Source organism: Salvelinus alpinus, chromosome 8 (assembly GCF_045679555.1).
Source record: "Salvelinus alpinus chromosome 8, SLU_Salpinus.1, whole genome shotgun sequence".
Lineage (NCBI taxonomy): Eukaryota > Metazoa > Chordata > Actinopteri > Salmoniformes > Salmonidae > Salvelinus > Salvelinus alpinus.
This window is the reverse complement of record NC_092093.1, coordinates 44619170-44640384: the sequence shown is the minus strand read 5'-3', so window position 1 is coordinate 44640384 and position 21215 is coordinate 44619170. Positions and strand designations below refer to the sequence as shown.

Here is a 21215-nt window from a genome sequence, read left to right as displayed (position 1 = left end):
AGTGAAGAAAGTAGAGAAAGATGTGTCAAGGTGGAGGGATCCTTAAAGGAGTGGTGTGAGTAGTAGATCTGTACCAGTACAGAGGGATAGGGCAAAGAGTGATACAGTGCATTCGGAAAGTATTCAGACCGCTTGACTTTTTCTACATTTTGTTACGTTACAGCCTTTTTCTAAAATTGATTAAATGGGGGCTTTCCCCCTCGTCAATCTACACACAATAACCCATAATAACAAAGCAAAAACTGGTTTGGCGAAATATTTCCAAATGAATTAATAACAAAAAACTGAAATATCACATTTACGTAAGTATTCAGACCCTTTACTCAGTACTTTGATGAAGCACCTTTGGCATGATTACAGCCTCAAGTGTTCTTGGGTATGACGCTACATGCTTGGCACACCTGTATTTGGGGAGTTTCTCCCATTCTTCTCTGCAGATCCTCTCAAGCTCTGGCAGCTTGGATGGGGCGCTTCGATACATATCTATTTTCAGGTCTCTCCAGAGATGTTCGATTTGGTTCAAGTCCGGGCTCTGGCTGGGCCACTCAAGGACATTCAGAGACTTGTCCTGAAGCCAATCCCGTGTTGTCTTGGCTGTGTGCTTGGGGTCGTTGTCCTGATAGAAGATGAACCATCACACCAGTCTGAGGTCCTGAGCGTTCTGGAGCAGGTTTTCATCAAGGATCTCTCTGTACTTTGCTCCGTTCACCTTTCCATTAATCCTGACTAGTCTCCCAGTCTCTGTCGCCAAAAAACATCCCAACAGCATGCTGCTGCCACCACCATGCTTCACCGCTTGGGATGGTGCCAGGTTTCCTCCAGATGTGACGCTTGGCATTCAGGCCAAAGAGTTCCATGTTGGTTTCTTCAGACCAGAGAATCTTGTTTCTCATGGTCTGAGAGTCCTTTAGGAGTCTTTTGGCAAACTCCACTGAGTACTGGCTTCCGTCTGGCCACTCTACCATAAAGGCCTGATGGTTGTCCTTCTGGAAGGTTCTCCCATCTCCAAAGAGGAACTCTGGAGCTCTGTTAGAATGACCATCAGGTTCTTGATCACCTCCCAGACCAAGGCCCATCTCCCCCGATTGCTTAGTTTGGCCGGGTGGCCAGCTCTTGGAAGAGTCTTGGTGGTTCCAAACTTCTTCCATTTAAGAATGATGGAGGCCACTGTGTTGTTGGGGACCTTCAATGCTGCAGAATTTTTTGGGTACCCTTCCTCAGATCTGTGCCTCAACACAATCCTGTCTCGGAGCTCTACGGACAATTCCTTCGACCTCATGGCTTGGTTTCCGCTCTGACATGCACTGTCAACTGTGGGACCCTATATACAGGTGTGTGCCTTTCAAAATCATGTTCAATCAACTGAATTCCCCACAGGTGGACTCCAATCAAGTTGTAGAAACATCTCAAAGATGTTCAATGGAAACAGGATGCACCTGAGCACATCATAGTAAAGGGTCTGAATACTTATGTAGATGTGATATCAGTTTTTTATTTTTAATAAATGTGCAAAAATGTCTAAACCTGTTTTTGCTTTGTCATTATGGGGTATTGTGTGTACATTGATAAAGGGGAAAAACTATTGAATCCATTTTAGAATAAGGCTGTAACATAACAAAATGTGGAAAATTCAAGGGGTCTGAATACTTTCCGAATGCACTGTATATATTGTGTAAGCGAGTTAGGTAGTGTCAACAAACATTGTCAGCCAATCCAGTCGGGGTTGGAAGCTATGGTGAGCTATGATTGGTAACTTCCGTCTCAACATTGCAGAGGATTTGAATGAAGTTCAGCTTTCTGCAACTTTAGTCCTGCCCTCTCGCTCATCATGCTCAGAAGCGCCACTCGCTTTGCTAGTCTCCCTCATGTGGGTATCAACAAGTATGTTAGGCTGTGCTACGTGTCAACAAATCAGGTAGGGTTTGGAATCTATGGTTTGCTTCGATTGGTCACTAGCATCGCAATATTAAGGAAGATAACGTTCAGCTTTCCCAACTTTAGTCCCACCCTGTTCAGTTCCCTCGCCCCTGTTCGCATCGCCCACAGTGGGTTTTGACCAGAGGCGGCCTCCTCTTGACAAATGCTTTGCACCAATGCTTCGCTTGAAATTTGCATGAAATAGAGCAGAGCTCACCTTTTTCTACAGCTAGCAGGGTTCCCGCTCACCTTCCCATAATCCCCTGCACATTTCTCCGTGTGCCCTTGTTGAAAATGAATGGGGGTGTAAATTCTCCTGCCAAATTAGTTGTTGGTGAAAACCTTCTGTCAATGGTCCCCGCCCACTCCGCTTCTCTTGCTTTCCTTCCATTGAAAGTGAATGGGTGTGTTCGAGCGGATACTTTTGTCAACTCTGTGACCATCGTTGGTCGCCACCTTTCAAAGTTCGTTACATTATGGGGATAACAATTGGCCGAAATGTGCCTACATGTCGACTGCATGACATCCATGCGATCAAATGTAATTTAGTTTCAACTGCAGTTGACTTCAATTTTTTTGCAGTTGCCCCTCAGCCATCGCCTGCATTCTGGTAGGCACACATTTTCAACCAATCATTAGTGTTTTTGTTTGACCCATGCAAACGGGACCAACGATGTGAATGAAACAGGAAGCAACTTTGCTGCGATTCATATGTATACAGTGGATATGTAAATTGAATGTGATATGAGTCTCTCCCCAATTGGTAGTACAATGTAAACACATATTTACAAATGGTGTGTGTGATATGGTAGTTGGAGACATGTTTATTTCGGCATTACAAATAAACATTTTTAGAAACAATGGCAACACTGCCATGTTGCACTGAGCCTTGATGTTGGAAAACTCACAACAGTCTCCGACTTTCGGCTGTAGCAGACGCACCTCCCCAGACTTCACTCCTCGACTTTCGTCTGCAGTCGGTTGCTTCATTCAACAAAACAAGTCAAAGATGGTCTATTATATTGACAAGATATTCGCGTGACCGCTCAACAATGGAAATATATGCCCTGAATGATGGAAGGCAGACAGGAGGAGGCAAGATCAGGTGGGACAGTTCTAGCCAATGACAGGGCAGATACCCGAGTGAAAAACAGACCATAGAGACAGAGGATTAATCTTTGTATCTGTGCTATTGTAGCGTCTGTGACAGCATGGGCAAGTGCCATTAAGGCAATCTCCATTTTCAACTAGTCCATTTTCTTCTTAATTGGTTGATTGCTCCAAACTCATAGGAATCCTGAACTAGTTGACTACTATAAAATGATGGAAGCCCTTAAATGGGAATTCTCCACGCTAATACGGGTTATATCCATGAGACCTCTCTCTGACAACGGCACAACTCAGTTGTTTTTTCAAAGTTGCCGAAATGACACGCGCGTCCACCTATATCAGTGCATTTGTAACTACCCAACCATTACCAAACTTTTATTCGATCAAATAAGCCTCACGTAGCTAATGAGAAATAAAAAAAATTGTTTACCAAATTCAACAATCATTGACCTCCATACACAAATTCTTCACTTCGTGGGCTGAACAAGCCCAATGGTTTACAATGTTTCACCGCGCAATGCCCCTTCCTAGTACAAACGGGGCATAACAAAATAGCCAGGGTGTCATAACCAAAACAAAAGCAAAATATTAAATGCACGTGTATATTTGCATTACCAGACATTCGTTTCTATTTGTGTAGTTGAGGAATAGCGCGCGTCAGAATCACACGTCATTGTATAAACTCAACCTAGGAGGCGCAGTGAACGGGGTTGGGGAGGTTTCATAACTGTACACCGACCAATAGTTGAGCAGGATTAAAATAGAACACTATATATCGGAGTTAAATCCTGAAGTGAAACTACAGGTCAGAGCGCATCACATGTAGTCTGATGTACAGAAACGGCCACTTGTAAAGAAGAAATTGCAGTGATGCACTCTCTTAAACAGATACTCTACATGTGTCCTGAAACCAGATGTACTTTCCAGCAAATGTCTTACGGTTTTGAAAAAGACCAAAAAAACGATTTAGCATAATGACTGACCAAGGCTAAGGTTTTGTTATCATTTTAAAATATAGCATACTGTATTTTGTTTTAAACATCCAGTGCTTGACTTGGACTAAAATAGTTGGCTGAACTAATTTTGGGTGCTGGTACTGTTTACATTTAGGAGCAGAAGCTCCACAATACCTTTGAGCTAATATTCGATAAGAGGAACAGGAGCTCAAGCAGTAGACACTTTGAGGTGATGGTACTCAGCTCCAGTGAGCTCCTGACCATGTCAAGCACTGTAGGCCTTAACATTACTTTTCATCAATGCAAAGGGTAGCAGATAACGTTCAACTCTAGGCTAGTACAAATAGAGTTGTTGAGGATGTATGAGAAATTATAAAATTAAAGTTTTACAGACCTGTTGTGAAAAGAAACAGGAATTGAGTGATTGAACACCAGCATCATTTAAAGAGACATACAAACAGCATTTTGGTAAAATGACTAACAGTGGGAAAATAAAACAAGCAACCAGTTGCAGATGATAGGCTACTGAAACATGAGCCTACAACAAATCAGGCAACATGTCAACACTGGGGCCCCTCAGGTGTGTGCTTTGTCCCTACTGTACTTCCTGTTCACCCACGACCAAACATGATTCCAAAACCAACATTAAATTCTGACAACACAGCAGTGGTAGGCCTGATCACCGACAACAATGAGACAGCCTATAGGGAGGAGGTCAGAGACCTGGCAGTGTGGTGCCAGGACAACAACCTCTCCCTCAATGTGAGCTAGACAAAAAAAGCTGATCGTGGACTATAGGAAATGGCTGGCCAAACAGGCCCCATAAACATTAACGGAGCGGGTCGAGAGTTAAGTTCCTTGGTGTCCAAATCACCAACTAACTATCATGGTCCAAAAACACCAAGTTATACAGCTACACCAGCGAGAGCATCCTGACCGGGTGCATCACCGCCTGGTATGGCAACTGTTCGGGTTTCTGACCATAAGGCTCTACAGAGGGTAGTGTGTACGGCCCTGTACATCACTGGGGCCAAGCTTCCTGCCATCCAGGACCTATATACTGTACTAGGCTGTGTCAGAGGAAAGCCCAAAAAATTATCAAAGACTCCAGTCACCCAAGTCATAGACTTCTCTCTGCTACCGCACGGGAAGCGGTACCGGAGCACCAAGTCTAGGACAAAAAAAGCTCCTTAACAGCTTCAACCCCCAAGCCATAAGTATCAGGTTTCAGGTAAGACTTGAAGAAACAATGTTTATTGCAAGAGGGGCAGGCAAACGACAGGTCAAGGCAGGCAGGGGTCAATAATCCAGAGTAGCAGCAAAGGTGACAGGCATGCTCAGGGTCAGGCAGCCTGAGACACAACCCGCTGGTTGACTTGAACAAATAAGACGAACTGGCACAGACAGACAGAAAACACAGGTATAAATACCCAGGGGATAAGTGGGGAAGATTGATGACACCTGGAGGGGGGTGAAGACAAGAACAAGGTCAGGTGAAACAGATCAGGGCGTGACAATAAGACTGCTGAACAATTAATCAAATGGCCACCGGACTATTTACATTGTTTTTTACACTGCTGCTAGGAGCTGTTTATTAACTATGCGTAGTCACTTCAACCCGACCTACATGTACAAGTTAACCTGTACCCCCGCACATTGACTCTGTACCGGTACTCCCTGAATAAAGTCTCGTTTTATTTGGTAAATATTTTCTTAACTCTTTCTTGAACTGCACTGTTGGTTAAGGGCTTGTAAGTAAGCATTTCACGGTAAGGTCTACACTTGTTGTATTCGGTGCATGTGACAAATAAAGTTTGATTTGGGTAAGGATAAGAAACTAGTATAAAAGCACTGTACACGAATCCATAGATTAATGGGATTTGTTTAAAAAAGTAAGAGTTAAATCTCCCGAGTGGCGCAGCGGTCTAAGGCACTTCATCTCAGTGCAAGAGGTGTCATTACAGACCCTGGTTTGATTCCAGGCTGTATCACAACCAGCTGTGATCCGGGTTTGGCCGGGGTAGGCCGTCAATTTAAATAAGAATGTGTTCTTAACTGACTTGCCTAGCTAAAAAAATCGAATCTAAACATAATAGAAAATACAAATATTTAGTATAGAAATCCATTCCCTGTAAAGAAAACGGACAAAAAACAAATGGTTTGTGTTAACATTCAGGTCACAGAAGCAGAGATTAACTTTGTAATGGATTACATTACGTATGGTGCATATCATTAAAAAGGTGCTGTGCTGCCTGGGTTAGATTAAACATTGAAAAAGGGAACATTCAGTGATCCGTAATAATCCAATGGTGTTCATTCAGGATATCAACCAATAATGTAATTAAATTCTGTTTGTAAAAAGGGCAGACAGGAGTGATGGAATTGTCTGAATGGAGTGGAATGCTCAATCAGTAATCCTGATGTGTTTTTGCATTTAGCCAGGACCCTTGGATTAACATGCTGATACAAATAGATACAAAAATACTGAGGCTTTAGATAGCACAAACAGATCTAGGAGCAGACTAGAATGGCTATAATAGTATGGTTTATGTATATGCAATAGCAAAGTTGTCATGTGTTGTCAGGTGTAAAGACTGCTGTAAAGCCTCCCCCACTTTTTACAGAATTGTGTGGTTAAAAACTTTGATTTAGATTAGCACTGCTATCTGACCCGAGCCCTACATTATACATCGGGTTAGGCCCGGGTAGGTCCTGTTTTTTCCATCAATAACTAGGGTACGGGCAGTGCTTGGGTATTACTACATTGATCACTAACATTTTGAAGCTGAGCCATTTGCACGTGCTCTGCTGTGCAGTCTAGTCATATCTGACTAGGATCATAACATGGTGCCAGAAGTGCTTCACCCTCGTAAAATACAAGATAGGAGAGATTATTTCACAGAAAATAATGTTCCTTGAGTTTTGTCGGAGTTGAGTGATGAAAAGTAGCTAACAGCTAAATGCTGTCTCATGTCTCTTCATTGAGCAGAGCATTCCAAGCGGAGCCGTTGCTATGGATACTCAGGCTCAGAGCCGCCATGAGCAGAGCGCATGCAGAGCGAGCTTCACGCAGAGAGCGAGTGACCGACAGAGAGGAGCAGCTAATGGGTTTACTAATGGAGGAAGTTATTTTTGATTTTGTACTTCAGGCAGGACCAGGCCTTAAATTTGGCAGAAGCAAGCGTGCCTGGGTAGGGTAGGGCTAAAAATTCATTCACGTGCAGGGCTCTAATTTGGATTCTAATTTAGTTACACATGAAAATGGCATGATCTGCTATTGGTCAATATTTGCCATGGGGAGCAAACATCCCAGAGAACGAGTTTCCACTGCTCCAGAGTCCAATGGCTGCGAGCTTTACACCACTTCAGCCGATGCTTGGCATTGCGCATGGTGATCTTAGGCTAGTGTGCGGCTGCTCAGCCATGAAAACCCATTTCATGAAGTTCCTGTCGAACAGTTCTTGTGCTGACGTTGCTTCCAGAGGCAGTTTAGAACTCGGTAGTGAGTGTTGCAACCGAGGACAGAGGATTTTTACGCACTTCAGCAGTCGGCGGTCCCGTTCTGTGACCTTGTGTGGCCTACCACTTCGCGGCTGAGCCGTTGTTGCTCCAAAACGTTTGTTTACACTTCACAATAACCTCACTTACAGTTGACCGGGGCAGCTCTAGCAGGGCAAAAATTTGACGAACTGACTTGTTGGAAAGGTGGTGTCCTATGACGGTGCCAAGTCACTGAGCTCTTCAATGTGGCCATTCTACTGCCAATGTTTGTCTATGGAGATTGCATGGTGGTGTCCTCGATTTTATACACCTGTCAGCAACGGGTGTGGCTGAAATAACCGAATCCTCTAATTAGAAGGGGTGTCCACCTACTTTTGGGGTGTCCACCTACTAAATTTTACCCTCAAAACAGTTTACATTGATTACTTTTTTCAAATCCAATGTATTTTCCACGTAGAGTCCACATCACAATACATTGACAAATGTACCTTGAAACAAGGTTGATTTAACCAGTTTGTGCCCAGTAGAATGGCTTCCATATGGAATTCTTTATACAGTTTTGTGTAAATGCATCATAATGCAGAAACCCCAATGGCCCAACTCTAAATGCATGGCTGTGATTTCAGACAGCTATATATGTCGTCCTACGATCATCAGTTTGATTGCAACTCTTGAGGGAGGTGCTGTTGAGTGGTGTAGGCCAGCATGAGAAACATTGTCGTCCGTCGTTCGGCTGAATCCAAACTTGAGATGGGCGCTCTTAAGTCTGACTTTTGCATGTATCACGAATGAAAAATGTGTATGAAAACTCGAGTTATTCAGGCCTGACAGAATGGGGAGCTCTCTTTCATTTAAAAAACAAAAACACCCTCACAGCATCAATGGTTCTGGCTCCAATATCAAATAACTAAACTAAAACAAATAACTAACATAAGTATACAGACAGTGGATTTATTCATGCTTTTATACCATTGCTGGTTATTTTGGATTTGCTGATATTACCTGTATGTCCCACCATAGTGGTACAGGCTCTCATTGGAACGAGGGGTCCTGGGGCTCCACCTGCTTGAACAGCTCCAGCCTCTTCTGGGTGACATCATGGATGAGCACTGTAACCAAGACGAAGAGGTTCAGTTCTGTTCTATGCTGTATGTTATAACTATGTTGGTCTGCATATGAGTACCTTGGTGGGTTTAACCCCTGTGGGTCTAGCACTCTTGTGGGTTTCACACAGATATTAAATAGGTATAACACATGTCTTTAAAATGGCATGTTATATGTTGCTTCTGCATCGTGGTCTTTGTAGGATATTTGAGTTCAGCACTGCAGCAATGTCAATGCCAGGGTGGCTGGTTCTCTAACTTACAATGGCCTCTGTAGTATTAAACAATGACCATTAGATGGTGCTAAAATAATGTTTATGGCCAGTTAAATCTCAGAGGGCCTCACAGCAAATGCACTTTCATGGTAGGCCTATGATAACTGCACAGGTTGGACGTGTCAAGTATTGATCTTTGAAAAATCTCAGAAGTGCCTCCATCGACTTACTACTGCTCTGGCCACTTAGGTCTTCTCCAAAGTGTTACCGGCATGAGCCATCAGCCACAGGAGGAAGCCAGTCTCAATATCTGGAGATAATAAGAGGACACGCACACAAAAAGCACATTGAATATTAAACCCTGCAAATATCCATGTATCTTGAGAACAAAATATTTGGTATTTTGGTACTTGGACAATATTGAACTATACATGGATCTTCAAGCTCAGTCTGGGCTGGGGAGTCAAAGGTCAGCATTTCAATGATTCGCTAAAACTGAACAACCTCTTGTAGGGCTGGCCGTTATGGACCAAAAGTAATATTGCAATAAATGTAACTATATTGCTCGATAACAATAAATGCAACAATAAAATGTTTTTAGGGACAGTTACTTTACATTAGCAGCAGGGCTCTATAGACCATTTTTTCCCGTGTCAAGTAAGACAACTCAGATGGTAGCCTATGTCACAGGGTTTCCCAAACTCGGTCCTGGGCCTCCCTGGGTACATGTTTAGTTTTTTGCCCTAGCACTACACAGCTGATTTAAAAAATCAAAGCTTGGTGATGAGTTGGTTATTTGAATCAGCTGTGTAGTCCTAAGGCGAAAACCAAAACGAGCACCCAGGCGATGCCCAAGGACCGAGTTTGGGAAACCCTGGCCTATGATTTAAAAAGGAACCTGTCAAAATAGGATCCAAAATTAGGCTATCAGATTCATTTTTAGCTTATCAAATATTAATTTTCCGGCATCTTTGTGCATATTGGCCTAGGCTCAGTGGTTTAAAGTACTTAAGTAAAAATACTTTAAAGTACTAGTTAAGTAGTTTTTTAAAGTTATCTGTACTTTACTTTTGCCAACTTTTACTTTTACTTCACTACATTCTTAAAGAAAATAATGTGCTTTTTACTCCATACATTTTCCCTGACACCCAAAAGTACTCATTACATTTTGACAGGAAAATGGTCCAATTCACACACTTATCAAGAGAACATCCCTGGTCATCCCTACTGCATCTGATCTGGCAGACTCACTAAACACAAATGCTTTGTTTGTAAATTATGTCTGAGTGTTGGAGTGTGCCCCTGGCTATCCGTCAGTCAATAAAAAATAAAACTAGAAAATTGTGCCTTCTGGTTTGGTTAATATAAGGAATTTGAAATGATTTATACTTTTACTTTTGATACTTAAGTACATTTGAGCAATTCCATTTACTTTAGACTTTTACTCAAGTAGTATTTTACTGGGTGACTTTCTCTTTTACTTGAGTAATTTTATATTAAATATTTATATTTACTTTTACTCAAGTATGACAATTGAGGACTTTTTCCACCACTGTCTAGGCTATAGCCTATTATTCACCACCTGAGGAAGTGGGAACTCAAAACATTTAGCTAGATGATATTTTTGCTAGATAGCCATGAATAGGCTAATTGACTAATCTATCAGTAAATGTATCTTTCCAGAGCCAGTCCTAGGCTACTTGATGGCCTATTCACGGCAAATAGCCGCTCTGCTCGGCTCCGAGGGTGCATCAAAACCATACTATATAGCCTACACCGGTAGAAAGGGGTGCCAGTGAAGTGGTGCCATGAACTCAATACAAAATAAAGGTAAGAAATAAATGATATACCCACAGAAATCTGTGCCTCTCCTCTCTGTAATTGGAACAATAGTGGTTGCTTTGAAAATTTTATTTTTCCCGCAATTGCAATTTGAGCAACAGTCAAATATATATATATATATATATATATACAGTGGGGAGAACAAGTATTTGATACACTGCCGATTTTGAAGGTTTTCCTACTTACAAAGCATGTAGAGGTCTGTAATTTTTATCATAGGTACACTTCAACTGTGAGAGACGGAATCTAAAACAAAAATCCAGAAAATCACATTGTATGATTTTTAAGTAATTAAATTGCATTTTATTGCCTGACATAAGTATTTGATACATCAGAAAAGCAGAACTGAATATTTGGTACAGAAACCTTAGTTTGCAATTACAGAGATCATACGTTTCCTGTAGTTCTTGACCAGGTTTGCACACACTGCAGCAGGGATTTTGGCCCACTCCTCCATACAGACCTTCTCCAGATCCTTCAGGTTTCGGGGCTGTCGCTGGGCAATACGGACTTTCGGCTCCCTCCAAAGATTTTCTATTGGGTTCAGGTCTGGAGACTGGCTAGGCCACTCCAGGACCTTGAGATGCTTCTTACGGAGCCACTCCTTAGTTGCCCTGGCTGTGTGTTTCGGGTCGTTGTCATGCTGGAAGACCCAGCCACGACCCATCTTCAATGCTCTTACTGAGGGAAGGAGGTTGTTGGTCAAGATCTCGCGATACATGGCCCCATCCATCCTCCCCTCAATACGGTGCAGTCGTCCTGTCCCCTTTGCAGAAAAGCATCCCCAAAGAATGATGTTTCCACCTCCATGCTTCACGGTTGGGATGGTGTTCTTGGGGTTGTACTCATCCTTCTATTCCTCCAAACACGGCGAGTGGAGTTTAGAGCAAAAAGCTCTATTTTTGTCTCATCAGACCACATGACCTTCTCCCATTCCTCCTCTGGATCATCCAGATGGTCATTGGCAAACTTCAGACGGGCCTGGACATGCGCTGGCTTGAGCAGGGGGACCTTGCGTGCGCTGCAGGATTTTAATCCATGACGGCGTAGTGTGTTACTAATGGTTTTCTTTGAGACTGTGGTCCCAGCTCTCTTCAGGTCATTGACCAGGTCCTGCCGTGTAGTTCTGGGCTGATCCCTCACATTCCTCATGATCATTGATGCCCCACGAGGTGAGATCTTGCATGGAGCCCCAGACCGAGGGTGATTGACCGTCATCTTGAACATCTTCCATTTTCTAATAATTGCGCCAACAGTTGTTGCCTTCTCACCAAGCTGCTTGCCTATTGTCCTGTAGCCCATCCCAGCCTTGTGCAGGTCTACAATTTTATCCCTGATGTCCTTACACAGCTCTCTGGTCTTGGCCATTGTGGAGAGATTGGAGTCTGTTTGATTGAGTGTGTGTACAGGTGTCTTTTATACAGGTAACAAGTTCAAACAGGTGCAGTTAATACAGGTAATGAGTGGAGAACAGGAGGGCTTCTAAAAGAAAAACTAACAGGTCTGTGAGAGCCGGAATTCTTACTGGTTGGTAGGTGATCAAATACTTATGTCACGCAATAAAATGCAATTTAATTACTTAAAAATCATACAATGTGATTTTCTGGATTTTTGTTTTAGATTCCGTCTCTCACAGTTGAAGTGTACCTATGATAAAAATTACAGACCTCTACATGCTTTGTAAGTAGGAAAACCTTCAAAATCGGCAGTGTATCAAATACTTGTTCTCCCCACTGTATATAAAGAGAGAGAGATAATTTTGGACACACCTTCTCATTCAAGGATTGTTCTTTATTTTTACTATTTTCTACATTGTAGAATAATAGTGAAGAAGACATCAAAACTATGAAATAACATATATGGAATCATGGAGTAACCAAAAAAGTGTAAAACAAATCAAAATATATTTTAGATTCTTCAAAGTAGCCACCATTTGCCTTGAAGACAGCTTTGCACACTCTTGACATTCTTTCAACCAGCTTTGTACCTTAATTAATTTAACTAGGCGAGTCAGTTAATCTTGCCACTATAGGGGGTGCTGTTTCGCATTAGCATAATTTGCTCAACAGATTAAACGGCTTCCTAATAAATTCTTGCTCGTACAATATGCATATTATTGTTATTATTGGATAGAAAACACTCTCTAGTTTCTATAGCCGTTGGAATTTTGTCTCTGAGTGGTACAGAACTCAATCTACAGCACTTTTCATGATAGGGAGTCAGATTTCAGACATCCTGGCCCCTGATCTGGAGTCAGTTTAAAGGTCCCTGTAAATGCTATGGAGAAACAGACACGTCTTACGTCTTCCCCTGGATGTCAGTACGTGATGACGCTTTGAATGGAGTCGATTGCGCAATCAGGGGCTGCATAAAAGAGCAAATACCGGAAGTAGCATCCCTTTGCTGCCTGCGTCTTGCGCACGGAGGACGTCGGACTCGCCTCCTTCCAAGCGTTTGTTTAGCCAGTAATATTTCTCTGGTCATGTTTTTACTCGTTAGAGGTGTTAAAAACATCATAAGGTAGTTAATTTAAACCGTTTTATAGCAATTTATATCCGTTTAGTGCGATTTTGACCCATTTATTTCTGAGGCACTTTGAACAGCTGGGCACGTTTCCAGTTCATGCCGAACGTTAGTGGGCATTTCCACATGGCAAGAGGACAGCTTTCGACCAAAAGACGATTAGACCCAAGAAAGGATTCTTTGCCCAAGATTCTGATGGAAGAACAGCTCACAGTAAGAACAATTTATGATGATAAATCGTGTTTCTGTCGAAAAATGTTAAACGCTTATGTCGCCATTTTGTTTTGTATAGCTTCGCTTGGCGCAACCTGTATTGAAAAGTAAGGATAATTTAAAAAATGTAAATCAGCGATTGCATTAAGAACTAATTTGTCTTTCGATTCCTGTCAACCCTGTATTTTTTAGTCAAGTATATGATTAGCTTTTGATTAAACTAGATCACTAAAAGATGGCGACCGACATTTCCAGGCTTGTTTTGCTACTATTTTCATTGTATAACCACGTTTTTTTATGGCTAAATATGCACATTTTCGAACAAACTCTATATGTATGTTGTAAAATGATGTTACTGGAGTGTCATCGGAAGAATTCTGAGAAGGTTAGTGAAAAAATTAATATATTTTGGCGATGATAACGATATCGCTCTCTTTAGCTTGAATTCATGCTGGGGTAACGTTTGCATATGTGGTATGCTAATATAACGATTTATTGTGTTTTCGCCGTAAAACACTTAGAAAATCTGAAATATTGTCTGAATTCACAAGATCTGTGTCTTTCCAATGCTATGCTTTGTCTATTTTTAAGAAATGTTTTATGATGAGTAAATTGGTAATACACGTTGCTCTCTGTAGTAATTCTAGTCGCTTTGGTGAGATTTGTGATGGTGGCTGCAATGGCAAACTATGATTTATACCTGAAATATGCACATTTTCTAACAAAACCTATCCTATACCATAAATATGTTATCAGACTGTCATCTGATGAGGTTTGTTCTTGGTTATTGGCTATCAATATCTTAGTTTAGCCGAATTGGTGATAGCTACTGGTGGAGAGAAAAAATGGTGGACAAAGAAATTGTGTATTTTGCTAACGTGTTTAGCTAATAGATTTACATATTGTGTCTTCCCTGTAAAACATTTTAAAAATCTGAAATGGTGGCTTTATTCACAAGATCTGTATCTTTCATTAGGTGTCTTGGACTTGTGATTTAATGATATTTAGATGCTACTATTTAATTGTGACGCTATGCTAGCGATGCTAATCAGTGTGGGGGGGGGGTGGGGGGTGATCCCGGATCCGGGGTTGAGGCTCGTTAGAGGTTAACCTCTTGACGCTAGGGGTCAGATTTATTTTTTTTTTTTTAAATAACGTTCCCAAGGTAAACTGACTATTTCTCAGGTCCAGATTGTAGAATATGCATATAATTTACAGATTAGGATAGAAAACACTCCGAAGTTTCCAAAACTGTCAACATATTGTCTGTGAGTATAACAAAACTGATTCTGCAGGCGAAAACCTGAGAAAATCTAACCCGGAAGTAATTATTAATTTTTTATCTGTGTTTCCTGGCCCGTCTTTCTTCCATTTAAAGGGGTATCAACCAGATTCCTTTTCCAATGGCTTCCTCAGGCTGTGACCAGGCTTTAGACATAGTTTCAGGCTTTTATTTTGAAAAATGAGCGAGATTTTTCAAAACTAGTCAGGTGTCCTCTGATTAGTTTCTGCACGCGAGAGGTAGCTCTCCATTTTCTTTTTCTCTCTTTTTGAATAGGTTACGGTCCGGTTGAAATATTATCGATTATGTTTGTTAAAAACAACCTGAGGATTGATTATAAAAACATTTGACATGTTTCTACGACCATTACAGATACTTTTTGGAATTTTTGTCGAACGGAACGAGGCTTTGGTTTTCTGAACATAACGTGCAACCCAAATGGCTTTTTTTTGTTATAAAAGTAATATTTATTGAACAAAAAGAACATTTGTTGTGTAACTGGGAGTCTCGTGAGTGCAAACATCCGAAGATTATCAAAGGTAAGCGATTAATTTTATTGCTTTTCTGACTTTCGTGACCATGCTAATTTGGGGCTAGCTGTTCTAGCATTGATTGATACACTCACAAAAGCTTGGATTTCTTTCGCTGTAAAGCATATTTTCAAAATCTGACACCATAGGTGGATTAACAACAAGCTAAGCTGTGTTTTGGTATATTTCACTTGTGATTGCATGATTATAAATATTTTTAGTAATATTTTGCGCCCTGCAATTCAGCGGTTGTTTAGGAAAATTATCCCGTAAAAGGGATCCGTAGCGCAGAGAAGTTAAGAACAAATTCTTATTTAAAATGACGGACTACCCCGGCCAAACCCGGACAACTCTGGGACAATTGTGCGCCGCCCTATGGGACTCCCAATCACGGCCATTTGGAATCAAACCAGAGTGTATGTAGTGACACCCTGTAGTGACACCCATCTAGCACTGAGATGAAGTGCCTTAAACCGCTGCGCCACTCGGGATTCCTTCATGAGGAATGCTTTTACAGCAGTCTTGAAGGAGTTCCCACATATGCTGAGCACTTATTGGCTGCTTTTCCTTCTCTCTGCTGTCCAACTCATCCCAAACCATCTCAATTGGGTTGAGGTTGGGTGATTGTGGAGGCCAGGTCATCTGATGCAGCATTCCGTCACTCTCCGTATTGGTCAAATAGCCCTTACACAGCCTGGAGGTGTGTTGGGTCATTGTCCTGTTGAAAAACAAATGATAGTCCCACTAAGGGCAAACCAGATGGGATGGCGTATCGCTGCAGAATGCTGTGGTAGCCGTGCTGGTTAAGTGTGCGTTGAATTCTAAATAAATCACCAACAGTGTCACCAGCAAAGCACCCCCAAACTATCACACCTCTTCCTCCATGCTTCACGGTGGGAACCACACATGCAGAGATCATCCGTTCACCTACTCTGCATCTCACAAAGACACGTGGTAAAATCGCAAATTTGGACTCATCAGATTTCCACAAGTCTAATTTCCATTGCTCGTGTTTCTTGGCCCAAGCAAGTCTCTTCGTCTTATTGGTGTCCTTTAGTAGTGGTTTCTTTGCATCAATTAAACCATGAAGGCCTGATTCCTGCAGTCTCCTCTGAACAGTTGATGTTGAGATGTGTCTGTTACTTGAACTCTGTGAAGCATTTTTTGGGGCTGCAATTTCTGAGGCTGGTAACTCTACTGATCTTATCCTCTGCAGCAGACGTAACTCTGGGTCTTTCTTTCCTGTGGCAGTCCTCATCAGAGTCAGTTTCATTATAGCGCTTGATGGTTTTTGCGACTGCACTTTAAGAACCTTTCAAAGTTCTTGAAATTTTCTGACCTTCAAATTATCTGACCTTCATGTCAGTCAATGCTAACTGGGCTCCCCAGTGGCGCAGCGGTCTAAGGCACTGAATCTCAGTGCTTGAAGCATCATTATAGAGACTCTGGTTCAAATCCAGGCTGTATCACAACTGGCCTTGATGGGGTGGCGCACAATTGGCCCAGCATCGTGTAGGCTGTCATTTTAAATATGAATTTGTTCTTAAATAAAGGTTGGTTAAATAAAGGTTAAATATAAAATAAATGTCTTAAAGGATGGACTGTTGTTTCTCTTTGCTTATTTGAGCTGTTCTTGCCATAATATTGTCACAACTTCCGCCGAGGTCGGTCCCTCTCCTTGGAAGGGCGGCGTTCGGCGGTCGACGTCACCGGTCTTCTAGCCATCGCTGATCCATCTTTAATTTTCCATTGGTTTTGTCTTTATTTTCTACACACCTGGTTTTCATTATCCATTTACATGTTCATGTATTTAACCCTCTGTTTCCCCCATGTTTGTTGTCCGTGATTATTTCTATGTTCAGTTCGGTTTATGATGGCTGGTTTTTCGACGGGTGCTGTGTTCACCCGTGCGTAATATTTACCGTTGGTATTTTGGTCAAGTGTATTTGTTTACCTGGTGCCTTTTGATTTTTGAGTAAAGTACGTTGCTCACTCATTTTGCTCTCCTGCGCCTGACGTCATGCACCAGCTACACTCACCTTCTGACAAATATGGACTTTGTCTTTTACCAAATAGGGCTATCTTCTGTATACCACCCCTACCTTGTCACAACACAACTGATTGGCTCAAACTCATTAAGTTGGAAAGAAATTCCACAAATGAACTTTTAACAAGGCACACCTGTTAATTGAAATGCATTCCAGGTGACTACCTCATGAAGCTGGTTGAGAGAATGCCAAGAGTGTGCAAATCTGTCATCAAGGCAAAGCGTGGCTACTTTGAAAAATCTCAAATCTCAAATATATTTTGATTTGTTTAACACTTTTTTGCTTACTACATGATTCCATATTGATTTGTTTAACCATTTTTTGGTTACTACATGATTCCATATTATACAATGTAAAAAATAGTAAAAATAAAGAAAAACCCTTGAATGAGTAGGTGTGTCCAAACTTTTGACTGGTACTGTGTATGCTTGTGCTTATCAGAATGCATCTCTCCCTCCTCCATGCGCACAGTGGAGAGAGGGGGTGAGTGGCTCGCTCACACAGAAGGCAAACGCGAAATATGGACAGGCAGATACTTTCATAGCAGTGTCATGACGTTGGCCTGTGGGTAAGGTTTATGACCCTCCCCATAAATACCTTTCTCCCTTCCCTCTCTCTTGAGTCTACAGAGGGACTCTTGAATAGCCTTTGTTAAACAGAGATTCTGGGAATATCAGAAGGTGGGGGGAAATGAACCATATTTTGGGAATCCAACCAGTTGAACATATGCGTTGGTACTTAATGAATATGATGTCAGTTCGGTTTTCATCTGAGACATTCTCATCAATGATAGGATAACATAAACGGTACAGTGGAAAGTCTACACATTATAGTTGTCAGATTCACATGGAATTGTTGTGCAATTGAAATGTTTAAATATAAAATTATTGGTGAAAAGATTAAATGTAATTTTAGCTTCCAAATGAGAGATCTGGGTTTTCATAAGGTTAGGGCTCTGCTCAATCAGTGGCCCGACCCTGTGAAGAGATATGGGTTATAAAACTATGAAAGCACACCCTTCTCCCTCCACTATATAAGCCCTTGACGAAAATGTAACCTTCTGTTCCGGGTACATTAGGATGACGATCCGATGTCAGAAGGGTTCAGATAATAACTACAGAACGAAGCCAACCTCAGCATGAGCTTTGGTTGCGAATGGTATGAACTTTGAACTCTTATTCACTACAGAAGTGATACCTTCTAGCCGTTGAGTTGCAGCAGCTGCAAACGTGGGCTAGGAAAGAACAGACAGAGTATCCCGTCTACCACACAACGACGTTACTACAACATATCCAATTTACCACCAGATACATTCTTCAAAGGACAAAGACTGTGTTGGGCAACACGGCCTTCCATCTACCATCAACCTACCGAAGCGCAGCTCAGAGTAAATATTTATTGCATTTTCCTTTTCCAAATGGGCGGTAATTTAGAATGCATAAGATTCTGTATTTATGATAAAGTAGTTGCCTACGGCCCGATAGAGACATCACTTCTCCCTTTGTTCTTCAGTCTTCCCGCTCTTTCACTCAAACCCAGCCCCCTTTCCCTTGGGTAACCAGCTGTCATATCTGTTCCGTCCGCTAGGGACGTTTTCCTTTATGACGTTTTCCATTTGTAATCAAGGTATGATTCATTCTGTGTATATGTAATTCTGCATGATTAGTAAGATAACTGCTCTATAAATATTATTTTGTGGTGCCCCGACTTTCTAGTTAATTACATTTACATGATTAGCTCAATCAGGTAATATTAATGACAGAGAAAGGATTTTATAGAATAGCATGTCATATCACTTAATCCGGCATAGTCAAAGACACGACAGCAGGAGTCAACATGATGCAAAGGCTATTACTGTTGACCAAATAATGGTTTTAGAACAATCTACAGGATGGTGTAGAAAATCACAGAATTTGTCCTTGCTCTACTCCCTTGCGCATTAACCCTCTCATGTACCATGACCTCTTATGTAACTTGATTCTGTAAGTAAGGGAAGGTGTTGGGGGAAAGGGTCAAGGGACAATCCACAAGGCCCTGGGTGTAGACTGACCTCTCTCCACAGGGTCGTAGAAGTAGCCATGATCCCTCAGCGTGGTGTAGACCGAGGGGAGCAGGTCGGCCAGGAAGTGCTGGGCAAACGCCCGTGCCGCAATCTTCTCCACCATTTCCCTCTCCAGCACCTCCGGCTGCTGGGCGATCCGATAATCCGCTTCAGAAAGCAGAGATAAAGAAAGTCATAGTTCACTTCTGTTACCCACCAAACAGTCTGTCTTGAACCTCATGCTATGGTGACCGAACACATAAGAGAGCCTCTGTTATCCCTCTGAACTTAAGCCTTGGCATTCACACGGGGAGCTAATATACTGTACGTTTTCAGGTCTCAGGCAAGGTTACTCATCACACGAGCAAACCACCACTCAGCACCCAAAAAAAACACCTCTGTTACACATGGTAATGGATATTTACTTTTTCAACTGATCTATTTAATCTATTGTGCTGAGAATTGGTGACATGTATCCCTGTGACATCAGCCATGTCTGATGGTCCCGTTCCCGTACCTTATCCTCACGGTGGCATCTCTCCATTGCCGATTTCTCAAAAATATAGACTTTCTTTTGACACCCAATTTGACACGATCCTATGAACTTCACATGTTGGTGCTCATGGGTCCTATTACATGGAAATGACCAGAGACCCTTACCAAGGTAGCTTGTTATTAGGATGACTAAAAGGCTCTGCATGGTCAAGCCAACCTCTGAAGTGGCCGGACAGCATTTACTGCAATGCGGCCTCCGCAGACTTCAGGGCTTTTGTACTTCTTGCGGCAGAGCAGAGCTATTGTGAAGGAAGTTGTCAGGGAAGTGAGTTTGTGTTTATACAGAACGTCAACCAATCATGTCAATTGCGTCACACTGTCCCTACCTACTACCTAGCGAAACCACGGGCTTGGCAGAATCAGCGGGGAAAGAAGACCCTGTTGAGCTTGACTCTAGTCTGGCATATATGAAGCCTCCAACCATATTTTGGGTCAAGCATAAATAGGCTTTTAAGCTGATTTATGGATGACTTAAGCCGCTACAGTGCCTTTAAGTTTTTTTTCTTACCCATCTACACACAATACCCCGTAATGACAAAGTGTAAACATGTTTTTAGAAATCTTTGCAAATGTATTGAAAATTAAATCTAATTTACATAAGTATGCTCTCTCAGGTGTTCTAGAAAGATCACCCTTGAAAGAACGGGAGAACGCAAGTGTGCATTTTGGAAAACAGTCAATCGCACGTAGTCAAGTGGTTAGGGGAATGGACTGTGGAGAAATGGCAGTGTTGGGGAGTAGTGAACTGCAAGTAGTTCAATTAGTAATTTAACTACATTAGCTTGTTTGTAGTTGAACTAAATTCAAAACTAGGTAGTGTTTTCAGTAGTTAGAGAAATAGTTGAGTATTTTACAACTTGATGTTAGATGGTTCCTCACCCTGAAAGTAGTGTGGACCAGGAGAAACTGTAATCCATTGTTCCGGCTGAGCCACTCAAGGACATTCAGAGACTTGTTGGGAAGCCACTCCTGCGTTGTCATGGCTGTGTGCTTAGGGTCGTTGTCCTGTTGGAAGGTGAACCTTCGCCCCAGTCTGAGGTCTTGAGCACTCTGGAGCAGCTTTTCATTAAATATCTCTCTGTACTTTTCTCCGTTCACCTTCCCTCAATCCTGACTAGTCACCCAGTCCCTGCCGCTGAAAAACATCCCTACAGCATGATGCTGCCACCACAATGCTTCACCGTAGGGATGGTGCCAGGTTTACTCCAGATGTGACGCTTGGCATTCAGACCAAAGAGTTCAATCTTGGTTTCATCAGACCAGAGAATCTTCCTTTAGGCACCTTTTGGCAAACTCCAAGCGGGCTGTCATGTGCCTTTTACTGAGGAGTGTCTTCCGTCTGACCACTACCATAAAGGCCTGATTGGTAGAGTGCTGCA

General features: G+C 42.1%; 1 protein-coding gene across 1 annotated transcript in view; it reads right to left on the bottom strand.

Moving 5' to 3' along the window:
* Positions 1 to 2778, bottom strand: part of LOC139583198 (radixin-like) — a 57576-nt gene extending 54798 nt beyond the window's left edge. Inside the window, exon 1 of the mRNA XM_071414029.1 lies at positions 2135 to 2778. The gene's annotated coding sequence lies outside the window, so the exon portion shown is untranslated. The remainder of the gene's footprint in view (positions 1 to 2134) is intronic.
* Between the last annotated feature and the right edge of the window lie 18437 nt (positions 2779 to 21215).